Raw genomic sequence first — 12,686 nt, 5'->3', positions numbered from 1 at the left:
ATCAGAATAAAAATAACATTCTTGGTGTTACTTGGCTGAAAGCTTATAGGACACACTATAAACTGAATGTCAGCTGATTTTTAAGTACCTGATCTGAATTCTTCCATACCTCTCAGTATTATAAAAATAAATTTAAAAACCTTTGCTTTTAAAATTAACAGAAGAATTCAGAAATATTTCATCTTAAGTATTTCTGTTTCTGCCATAAAATGAAATTCCTTTTTAGATGTAAAGAAAATGCAGTAGTATTGTAGGTAGGAAAAGGGACAGAAACTTTCCAGACATACACATATTGCTCTTCTCTTCTAAATTACAGTGATGTTTATTGTTGCAGCGCTTTTAGGTAGATAATATGTGTTTATTTCCAATATAGATAGTGGCCTTAGCTTAACAAACTATAAATATACAGTTCTATATAGACAATTCCAAACTGAGGCTTTTTTTAAAACAGTGTTTTATCTGTTTTGCTCCCTCCCTCTCTGACTCACATGGCTTTTTTTCAGTATTTTTGCTTCTGTGCTTGCTTTTAGTCTAGGGAGACAAGTGGTAAGAAGGAAAAATCATTCTTTCCTGAGCTTCCTGTATTCTAGCACTTTTGCCAAGCTATCCTCACTGATGTCTGATCTGCTCCTCAAAAGCTGAAGACCTTTCCAGCAGCCAGTCTGTTCAGCACATCTCTCCCTCAGGTCCTACTTACTTCTGCTAGGTCTGGAAGCTGCAGCTTCCTCCTCTACCTGTCTTTGAAGCACACAATATTGCCTCTCCATGCTGTTCAAATACAACTCCAGCTATGTCCAACAGCCTCCCCTCCATTGCTTAACACATCTGCCCTTTTCTATATTTTCATTTGCAAGGCAGATATACACGGACCCAGGTTTTTAAATTAGAAACAAAGCTTCTCAGTATCTACATGACACTAAATATGGTTTTGGCACACCCCAAAAAATCTTTAACCTTGAGACCATTGCATCAGCCTCTGTCCTTCAGAGTCACTCACCCTGCAACTAGTACAGTAGGCAATGACTATGCTGAACAAAAACAGATTACTCTCATGTAGTAAAACAGAAATGCAAAATGGAAGATGTGATTGCAAAAATAAGACCAGCTGTCAGATGGAGCAACTCCATAACATTCAAGTCTCTGTTTAAATGAAAATCCATTGTATAATACTCTGGAAAGCTTCCAAATATGAATATGATTTGTTCCTTCATCAAATTTTGTATAAAATTAAAAATGCCTTGGAATCAAAAGAATCCTGTTTTTTTTGGGGGGGGGCATAATAATGAGAAAGTAATTATTGTTTTTAATTTATACAATACATGTTTTGCTATAGTAAAAATAAAATAACAGAAAATTCAGTTGAAATCTATGGAGTGCATTAAAAAAAAGTTCCAACCAGTGGGTGTGGGGGTACAGTAGATTGTTCCAAACAGAACCCCTGGAAGTTCCAAAGAAAAGGCTTTCCTTCAGGATCCTGACAATCCTGATCTAGGTCAGGTATCATGCTTTTGTACAGCAACATCTGCAAGCCCTGATTGATTTTTAAATTCCCCACCACCACAAATAAATGAAGACACAAAATAGATATGCAAGGCTTAACACATCTGGTTTGTACCTTAAGCCACTCTCCAAAAATTTTCACCACAGTCCCCCAAGTCATCACTATGGCACCCCTGTGCTTCCTGGAACTAACCCCTCCACCAGAAAAAATTAGGGTCTGAAGGCTATGTACTTTGTCTGTGTTTTCTTTGTGTAGTATTTATAATCCATTCCAATCCACAAGGAAGATAGCAAAGTTAAAAGCAAAATAATAATTATACATAATCAAGAAAAGCAAAACAAATAATTATTTAAACCAAATCCCTCTGATGGCAATCCATAATAAACCAGAACCAAAAGCCTGCTGGAACAGTGCTGGTTTTTCTTGTTTCCTAAACACAAGCAGGGTAAGAGCTATGTAGACCTCTGGGGGAGTGGGCAGTGTTCTAGGGAAAGCCTATCATCTAGTTCATGCACCTTCAGATCTGGTCTAGTTGGCTACAATTCTTGAGAAGCTTGCATTGAAGTAAAGACAAGAGTAAGAGGGTCAGGATTCAACACAGTAAAAGGAAACAGGTAGATGGTCAGAGGGAACTTGTACAGGGCAATCTTAAGCTATATATCTTTTGTTCTGAAACCTAATGGAAATGAAGCAGGCTTAAGAAATTGCTGCCAGCCTTTCAATCCATTCTTCAGCTTTGGCAATGATGCCGGCCAGGTGTTCTGTCCAATAGTGATTACCTTTGCTCATAACTGGTAAATTCTTCGTCTTCTTTATCCCTCCCTTCCATCCAAGTGCCAACTGCTTTCCTTTCCATGGGAAGGTTTTTGAGGACGTATGGTTTGTACTAGTAGACATCTTGAAAGAGTCTCCCTCTGCTGAATCCCTCTTATACTTGTAGCTCTCGTCTCTACCAATGGACCAGTGAGAGAAAGAAGAATTCAAACACCAAAGTTTTATCTTCCTTCCCATCAGTTGGGCTAGAAAGGGAAATTGGCAGACTCTTGTCAATTTCAACTGCTTAAAAAACAGCTTTTCACTAGTAAATTTGTTTTAAAAAGTTTCACCTACAGTATATAGTGTCCTAAGGCATAGTAGCCAAATGGAGTGGAGACATTTGCTTACAGCAAAATGAAGTGCAGCAGACAAACCATACAGCACAATTTCTGTCACTGGAAGTTGGAAAACAAACCTCCTGACACAGAACAAGAAAGATGAGTGAAGGTTCTTTTTGCCATAGACTGAGAGCAGGTTGAAGATGATATTGTTCATTTTTGTCCTCAAGAGTGCTTTGTAGGCTGTCCTCACAATGGGGCAAGTAGGATGTGTGGACAAGTCCATGCACATGATCATCTCAAAAGGTCCTTAACAGTTACCTTCCCTGCAAATGATGCTAATCTCTTCTATGTATGTGTGTGGGTGTCCTCTTAGTAATGATTGCTGAGCCACTTTAGAATGGATCTGTATTCTGCAAAGCTAAAGAAAAATTCTATTAAATAAATAATAATGCTAATTAAAAGGAGAGAAACATTTTGGGGACTGAGTTCTTGGCCATTAATATTATTTTTCCCCTATCTTTAGACCATTTAAAAACAGTACTTCCCCCAGCTGAGCTCTGAAATTAGAAGAAAGACTAATTGGAGGACAACTGGTGTCAATGGAGCATTTTCAATGGAAAAACAGCAGACTTGGATTAATCATTTCTACTTGCTTTCTAATTTTTCCCAGCAATTGTTTCACACCTGTATATTAATCATACCACAGCACAGTGTTTCTCAACCTCAGCAACTTTAAGATGTGTGGACTTCAACTTTTAGAATCCCTCAGCCAGCATGCTGAGGTTGAAGTCCACACATCTTAAAGTTGCTGAGGTTGAGAAACACTGCCAGAGCAAATGCATTGGTTATATAGTTCCATTGTTACTCAATGCCATTCTTCCAGACTCTTAGGCTATATTTAAACAGAACAGGGGATCTAATGTGAATACAAACCATCCAGGATCAGTCTTAGGAATCAGCTGATTTCTTCAACTGGAAGAGAGATGGATCATTTTCGTGGTCAGTATTTTCACAAATTAACATCAGTAAATGTGGCTTCCTGATCCCTGCTGACTTAGATCATATTTAGATAAGTTATAAACAAGCTAAAAGCATGGGTGAACCTTGTGGTTGACTCCAATTCATTGTTACAGCTCTTCATTTAAACCTATTTACACACACGTACACACACACACACTTCCTCTTATGATGGTTAAATATGAGTCCTTGGTAGGAGTTTTTAGTAAAAAGCCTTTAAAAGATCCACTACAATATCTATTAGTATTTATCCAAGCTTTGTTCATACTGTGAAAGAACTCTAAAAGGTCAGTGAGACGGGATGTTGTTCAGTCGTTAAGTCGTGTCCGACTCTTCGTGACCCCATGAACCATATCACGCCAGGCCTTCCTGTCCTTCACTGCCTCCCTGACTTTGCTCAGTTTGCAAATCTTGTCCTTTTAATTGTTATAATATTTTTCCTTGATGATGTCTGGAACAGAAGTTAAGCTGCCCACTATTTCTGCCTTGGAACTCCTTTTCTAGTGCACATGTCAACATCCTATATTTGTCTTAGAAAATCAGTCATTGGACAACTGAATATTTTAAGCATCCTTGGATAGCTACCACCTGGAACTGGTGATTTATTTATGTTCAGTAAGATCTAAAATTCCCTATCTGGTTATCACTATTTGAGTCAATTTTTCAGGCTTCTTTCCTGAAAGTGCCACTTCAAGCACAAATATCTACTCTATATTTTCCAGTGTAAAGACAGAAGGAATGCCTGCTGTTTGTGAGGCCTGCTTATGCTGCTTGTATTATTTTTATATTTGTAAATAAATCAAAAATTACATAAACATTGTAAGTCATCAGTAAGTTTTCTTGTGAAAGGAATCTAGATCCAAGAAGTTGTTCCTGGAATTCCTCCCTACTGAAATGGGAGGCCTATATAAATATATTTTAACTTAATTTTGCTTAGCTTATTCCTTTTGGTAGTAGAAGTAAAAAAAAAAAAAAAAAGGCACTGCCTGACAGAATATACAAGGTTTATTAGTAGTGTGTGTTTTTTAGGAATACATAATATAGTCTGATAAAAACAATCATAGATATTTTGATTCATGAGAGAATTTTTTTTTTAATGTAACTGAGTGACTCTTTTATTAGTATAAATCAAAATAATACAGAAGTGCATCAACTGTGAAGTATTTAAGTTAATCAGACAAAATTTTATAAAACTGAGGAAAGGGAAGAATAAAGAATTAGGTAGATGTTTAAACTGTGAGGATTATGGCAGGTTGAGGCCAGTCCAAGTCAAAGTTTTTGGATTAAACATATAGTCATATTATTATTAGATTTTGTGGCCACCAAATTCCACCTATTTTTCAGTGTCTGAAAACATGAAGATCCCAGTTCTCAGCCTGTTTCTTGATCTTTCAAGCTGCACCCTTCTAAGGAATAGGAAGATATTTTGCATAAGGCTCTAGAACAAGAAGAGATAAATCTTAGAAAAGAGAAATGATGTAATTTCTCAAATTATTTAGAGAAGGCTTTCATTTTTGCCAGAAAATTTGACATTTGGACCTGTCAATAAAAGAGGTGCATATTTATGTGTATGTGTGTGCGTTGTTCAACCTTATCCCATTTTTTCACATTAGCTTTCCCTCAAACTAGCACATTACCTTCCTGCTTCATTGTTTTAAAGTAACTTTCAGCATGAAGAACTGAATTCTTCCAACTTTTCCAACCTGAAGTATCTGAAAAAGTATTATGTATGTATGTAGATGTATGTAGGCATGTATGTAAAAATAAATAAATGAAATTAGAACATACACACCATAAAATTTGCAGATGGATGAAGTCCTTCTGAAGGGCTAGATTTGTTCTACTTTCACTGCCACCTACTGGAAATATAACATTAAATTGATTGCTTTCCTTCTGATGGCACTTACTAACAAATAAATCCTTTCCATTAGTACTCTTACTGAACTGAAATAGCCCTCTGCAAATATTCTCAGAATTTACTTTTTAATTAATCACTTCTGTTTACATCCCAAAGGCCAGTGTATGTAGAGTGTACATACAGGCCATCGTTGGCTATTTTCCCCAGCATTCTGGGGACCTGATGAGAAAATGGTATCTATGCAGCTCAACCTGCCTTTGACACATAGGTTTCTTTAACATGGAAAATTATATGGGAGAAAATTAAAAATAATAACAGAATTTCCAAAGATATTAGAAAGCAGGGCTTAGTCTGTGGATCACAAGAAATAGTGAATCTTAATTGTGATGACAAGCAGAAGTGAGGAACTTGAAAATGGGATGTGAAATGCATGGTACTTTTATTATATTTTGTATTGTTTGTATTTATTAGCTTTTTATTTTACTATTTTACTATTCATTCATTTATTTATTTGGTTGATTATCTTATTATTTGGGATACTACTGCTAGCACATCTATAATGGGGAGTTCTGGTCTAATACATCTGTATGAAATGGCTGTATTAGGATAATTCATATGTTATTGCACCCTTGGAAGATATGAGGGAGATAGATTTCTGTTGCATTTGAGGATACTGTTTTAGCAATCTAGTAGTAGTTGTATTCAGCAATCTGTATCTAAGCAAGGGTCATGCTGTGGGCATGCAGGGAAGCATGAAGGACAAGTATACAAATTCAGTTAGACCCATCCATATGGAAGATTTTTGATGGCAGTTCCAAAGTTCTTGCCCTGTACAAGTAATGTAATTTGATTTTCAGCTTGGACTTTACTGATTTTACTGTAATTCCCTGGCAATACTGATAGTCAGCAACTAAGCTCATGCTGAAATGAAATGTATATAAATTCCCCTTAAATCAGTGTTAAGGGTAGGAGATCTAGGCCTGCTTGCAATATTTTGTTACCGTATTTCAAAATATGCATGCTTGTACTCACGAATGTCAGTTTTTAAATTTGCCAAAGTAGCTGCATCTTCAGTAACAACTTGATCTGAAACATTCCCAGATCACTGAAAATATAAAATATTGCAGATTAAACTGCTATTAAAGGTGCAAAAATCACACTCATTGGAAGTTACTTGTATTTAAAACTGTATGAGTCAGCGTTGTCTGTAATGGTTGGGTCCAAAAAGGCAAGATGGCAGAAGTGACATCATAATGCAACTTCCACAACTTGCCTTTTTTGTCCCCCATCCAAAGACACCATTAGTATGAGTCAATTTCAGTCAACAAAAATCATGAAGAGAAACATTGGTAATAAAGAAAAAACAACTCTGATGTTTCAGCTCCAATCCTGCAAAGTAGGACAGATTGTCGGACTCCTTTTGTCATATATTTCAGAGCTAAATATGCTACCACAACTTGTGATTTTTAAACAATGACTAAACTCAGCCTGACCATACGTGAATCCAGGCATAAAGGATCCACCTCTAGAGAATGGCACCATTATGAGAATGCCCCTTTTCTCTCCAGATGAAAAATGTCCACCCAATGGTAAGACTGCTCCTCGGGCTACCAAAAAGACTACTTTCAGTAAAATCTATGATTGGTCCCAGGCTTAAGGAAAGTGGTTAATGCTTTCTTGAACACAGGAGGTAAAGCTACATGGCTTAAGGAGACAGTTATACAAACTTCAATTCAAAGCTCTCACTTCATCTAGATCTCTCTAATAGGCCAGTCTCAAACATCCCATTCTTAGGCAAGAGAATTGAGAGAGTGGTTGCTCCCCAGTTCCAGATTCAGGTGTATGAACTGATTTTTCTAGATCCATTTTAATCAGGTTTTTGTCCTGAGGCTGTTTTGATCACCTACATGTATTAATTATACTGGAAATTGGATGGGGGCAGTACAGCTGTGCCAGTTCTCCTGGATCTCTTCACAGATCTCATACTATCAATCATCAATCACTTTTGCACTGACTGGCCATATTTGGCTTTTGTGCCACTGTATTCCAGTGGCCCCAATCCTTATATTAGGCCATACCCAGTAGGTGGTGCTGCAGACTATTGTTCAACATCTAGGTCACTAACCTATGGTGCTCTCCAGAGTTCTATCTTGTCTCCTGTGTTTTTTAACATCTACACCAATCTGCTGAAGAAGGTTGTCCAGAACTTGGCTGCCATGAGTGTGCTCTACTACTCCTTCCTTACCAAGCTCCACTACTTCTTTCTTATATTCTAGCTTTGAGGAAGCAATAAAACCATGATTAAACATTACCTAACCTCAATATCCAGCTAGATGAGAACAAACTGAAATTAAATCCAGACAAGATGGAGCTGTTCCTGGACTTGCAAGTGGTAGTTGCCGAGAAGAGTACTTTATGCAGTAATGCTTGTGCACCAACTGTGGTTTTCCTGATCTGGCTGGGCTAAACAACAGTTATCCATGTCTTGATTATAACTCACCTTGACAATATATTTTAATGTGGGGTTATCTTTGAAAAGTGTCTTAGCGTTGCACTTTGTGCAAAATGCAGCAGCTAGGCTGATCAGTGCAAGGTCCAGGGATCTTATGTTTCTTGTACTGAAAAATCCACACTAACTACCAGTTGCCTATCAGACATGATTGAATGTGTTGGTACTGACCTATAAAACCTTAAATCACAAATGGCCTGACTCTCTGCAGAACTGCCTCTCCTGTTATGAACCTGTCTAATAACTCAGATCAACAGGAGAGGATCTTGAGAAGGCATTACCAGTGGTTTAGCTATCTGGTATGTGACAAACGCATACCTGCGGGGCTTCTGGGCTGTGAAGTATACTCCCTAGGAAAATGCTTTTAGCCCCCACTCTCCTAGCAGCCACAAAGTTGGTGCCAACTCTTTTACCAGCCTTTAACTTGTTAATTTATTTCTTTTAATAATGCATTTTTATTTGGATTTTAACTGTGTTAGTGAGGTTTCGTTTTACTTTTTGTATCTTTGCTCTTGTAAGCAGCCTTATCAAATAACTAGAAAGGTGGGCTAAAAAATCCAGTAATAAATAATCTATTTTGTATGCAGTTGCACATGATTACCTCTTAATTTTTGAAGAATTTATGTACTGAGAACCATTCTGAAGGGTCTACCGTTTATTTCTAATAATGGGACAAACCCAAGTTATGGTAGCTTAAATCAGCACCTCCTACAGCATCTGATAAATTGAAGACCTGTTGAGGGAATTCAATAGATGGAATTCAGTTTTTGTTCCTCCCACTGTCCAACCACCTGAAAAAACGTCTCCCATGTAATTCCATTGAGGTGCAAAGAAAAAACCAGACTGCACCTTTATAAATTCATCAGAGATAATTTGGACAGTGGGTATAGCTCCTATATAATTTCTGATTTGCCACCAAACCTAGGACATGATAAAACGTTTTTCTTTTTCTTTCCTTTGAATGAGTAAAACAACCATAAATCTCCTCTGAAAGGCTGACTTTCACCTTTCCCCCCACATGCCATAAAACTGAGATTACATGCTCAGGAGGGAGAAGGAGGAGTAAGTAACTACTTTAACTAGGTTGATTTTATTGAATTTATTTAGACTTCTTTCTATGTGTGCCTGTTTCCCCTTGTTTGCCCTGTATTTCCTTCCTTTGCCCTGTAAACTCTGTTATATAGAGAGGTTTGGATTAATGGGTTTTATGAGGAAATTTCTAATGCATTTCCTTGCACACAAGATTATATGATTCCATACTTACTGCTTGGGTGTTAGAATTGGCACACGGTTTATTACATTCTATGTTTCTGGGCCTTCAGCAGGAAGATCCAAAGCAAGCGCCTTTCTGTTTTCCTACAGCCGGACTGAAGGGAAAATGCCTTGATAAAAGGATTAAGAACTTCTCAGCCGGATAAGTGTCAGGGGGCATTCTATCATTTTTATCTTTTACTGGGGAACCTCAGAAGAAGATATCTACCAATGCAGTCTCAAATTATCCCCCCAAAGGCAGACTAAATCCAGGGTGATTCCTTTTATGGGTGGCACTTGCTGGCTGATCTACTTCCCTTGAACTAAAGATGCAGGCAGGCATTCCAGCAAGGCACATAGGAGAACAGGGAGAAAAATCTCCTGCGTTCTCCTTTTTCTCCTCCTATACTTTGCTTGTTCTCTCTCCTAATCTTGAGTAACCTTTATGTCTCTCTCAGGTTGCAACCTTTACAGTGAGAGAAAGATTACTCATGAATGAGGGAGCTTAAGACAAGGGGCAAAGGTTCCAGTGAGAAGATCAGAACTACTTATGAGCAAGTGAGTAAAGAGAATGATGGAGATTTTCTTCCTGCCCTTATGTGCCCATACTACTTTTTATGCTAATCTTTTCCTTTTCTTTAATTTAGCAATTTTGTCCAGGAGTGGTGTCTCTGGTCAAGCCTGTCAGCATTCAGCAGAGTCCCTTGCTCTGCCTCTCATACTTTTTACATCTTTTCCCAAATGCTGAATTTTGTTTTTTCTTCTCAGCATTTTGGGACACATTTCCCTACACTTTGGAGAGTCTCCAGTTTTACGATTTACTCACTGATTCCACTTTGTCTGCTCACAAGCCCCTTATTTTATTCTGTGATCTACTAACCTTATTTTTTTCCTCTTTACCTTTAGATATGGGGGCTCCTCCTAATTTCAAAGCCTGGGCACCTAGACTTCTAGCACCCAAAGTTATTTCCTTTCTTCTCACAGCAAAGCTCTGTTTATACGAGTTTTGCTCATTTGCCCAAATTTACTGCAACTCTCTGGGTTACAAAGAATACATTTCAGAATAGGAATGGGGCACATGCAGACCACATGTGATTCCTGGCCTGGCCTGATTTTATGTAGGTCCCAAAATCAACTCCATTGTTCCTCTCTTTTGCCATCATTGTGTTCTTTATGTAACAATCCCTTGCAAATTCATCAAATTCTCTTGCTGAAATCCAAGTTATTCTCTGTTTTTGATTGTGAAAAAGAAAGAACAGTTTGCAGGTGGAAAGCAAAAAAAGTCAGTACAAAAAAAAAAAAAGCAGCAGGTCAATAGGGTTTGTGTTAAATATCCCCAGGCATACATTCAGAAAAGGATAAAGCAGAACAAGAAGGTGGTGGGGAAGTTCTCTGCAAGGAACCTTCAGAAACAGTAATTACTTTTTTCCTGCAGAAATGTCCCCTGAATGGGACTGTCAGAAGTAGGTCTCATTTATTATTTTTAAATGATAAAAATGTACAAACAGTAAAACTACATCTGTCACTTTTAGAATTTACCCTCACAGACATGTCTAGCACTGATCTTGCCTAGGTGATGCTTCAGCCAATCAAAAAAATAGACAAAACCTATTTCACCAAAGAACAGGTCTAAAATATACTGGTATAGGCTTTCACAGCTGGTATATGCTGTAGGATTTAGTGACCATAGTCTAAAGAACTGTGGCTGGCATCTTAAGAGGCAAAGTGGTGTGCTACACATACAACAGAGCAGGGACTGACTGGGATCCTGTTTTTATAGCTAGGTGTCCTGACTTCTGATTGGCCTTTAGCTAAGCTGGTTTCTGACTGGTACAAGATTGGTTCTTTGTTTGATCAATCCTGTTTGATCATTTTGGTGGTGTTGGTTCCTGATTGGTCCTTTGTTCATGCCAGCTTCTGATTGATTATTTTTGGAGTGCTGATTCCTGGTTGGTCCGGCTTTGAGGCAAGATCTTGGTGTGGCACAGGGCAGGTAGCTAGGCTTTGTTAATCTTCAGGATTTCTTCTTTCTTGTTGAAACTATTGGGATGTTTGTAGGTCTCAATAGCCTCTCTGTGCAGGCTGTGTAATAGTTTGATGTTGTTGACAGCACTTGTGTGTCCTTGAATTGAATGTTATGATCATTATGTTCTGCTACTGATGATTTTTCAGGCTGTCAGCATGAACCAAGAATCAATCTGGAACCAACACAACCAAAATTACCAATTAGAATCAGCACAAACAAAGAACCAATAAGATATCAGACCTCACCAACCTGCAACAATTGGAAACCAGCTCAGCTAAAAGCCAATCAGAAGTTAGGACACCTGGATTTAGAAACAGGAGCCCAGTCAGTTTCTGCTCAGTTGCCTTAGTCTGTATAGGAGATCACTTTGCCTTTGAAGATGCCACCCACAACTGCAGGTAGGAAATCTGTTTTCTAGACGAGTGTCACTGAACCCTGAAACCCAACACTTCCCAACAGGTCTAAACATTTCTAATTATTTATTTCAGAGATAGATCCATCCAAGAAGTAGATTAATCCAGCCAAAATGAAGGAAAGAAGAATGGATGTGCACAAAAGAAAATAGTAGTCTGATATAGTATACATAATTATAGCAAAAAACAACCTATATAATTTTTTAAAGTGTAAAATAAAAAAAAAAAAGAATCACTGAAGGGGAAAAAAATTACAAACTGATAATAAAAGAAAAAAGTTGTATCCACAGATTTGCTCACATCTGCAGAGCATTCCTTTCAGATTACCTCTGAGAAAATGCAGCCCTCAGTTACTCATTCCTGCTGTAGAAAGTGTGGAAAATTATAATTTTCAGTTGGATCTAGATTATCAACTGAATGACCTCCATCGACTTTTGTCTCAACCCACATACATGAAAGAGCAGAGCAAAGTTAGACTGATTCATGCGGTATTTTGGACATCCTGATAAACACATTATTTTCTTCAAGAATATTATGCAGTTAGGAAGTTATAGGGCAAAAAGCTTTCTGGAAAGCATTACTGCTAGCAAACACAACTTCTGATGACTGTAAAAAAACAACTGTAGATAACTCGTGTTAATTATGGTAGAATGAAGTTCACAGCATTAAAGTTCAGCACAGCATTAAATATAATTTTTCTTAGTCTACTAATGTTAAATATGAGGTATTGATTTTTATTGAATCAGTAGTGAATAGGTTGCTTTACAAGCTAGCTTAAAGAAAATAAATGCTTTGTGATCCATTTTTAGAGAGCAATTACACAATGTAGAGAGAACAGTTCAAATGGGTGAATGGAAGGAAAGGGGTTTACAGGTATTCAGTTGAAGATAAAGACTAAAGGATTAAGGCAAAGGATTTTCAGAAAGCTGCAGATTCTTTTTAGAGCTTCAGCAAATACAGTGACCTGATTTATACAAGTTGAATAAATCACAATTTGTTGTTGGAATCATGTAA

At 37.5% G+C, this 12,686-nt stretch overlaps 1 long non-coding RNA gene across 1 annotated transcript; it reads left to right on the top strand.

Annotated features, from left to right (window-relative positions):
* The first annotated feature begins 9,694 nt into the window (after window positions 1-9,694).
* Window positions 9,695-11,970, top strand: LOC148217059 (uncharacterized). The gene is made up of 3 exons (XR_015797920.1): window positions 9,695-9,791; window positions 11,406-11,657; window positions 11,748-11,970. It is a non-coding gene; the product is annotated as an uncharacterized LOC148217059 (long non-coding RNA).
* Window positions 11,971-12,686: the final 716 nt, after the last annotated feature.

This window comes from Python bivittatus, unplaced genomic scaffold (assembly GCF_059951505.1).
Source record: "Python bivittatus isolate LINGU-HERP-01145 unplaced genomic scaffold, Pbiv_v1 ctg000020_np1212, whole genome shotgun sequence".
Lineage (NCBI taxonomy): Eukaryota > Metazoa > Chordata > Lepidosauria > Squamata > Pythonidae > Python > Python bivittatus.
The sequence above is the reverse complement of the archived record's forward strand: the minus strand, read 5'-3'. Positions and strand labels throughout refer to the sequence as shown.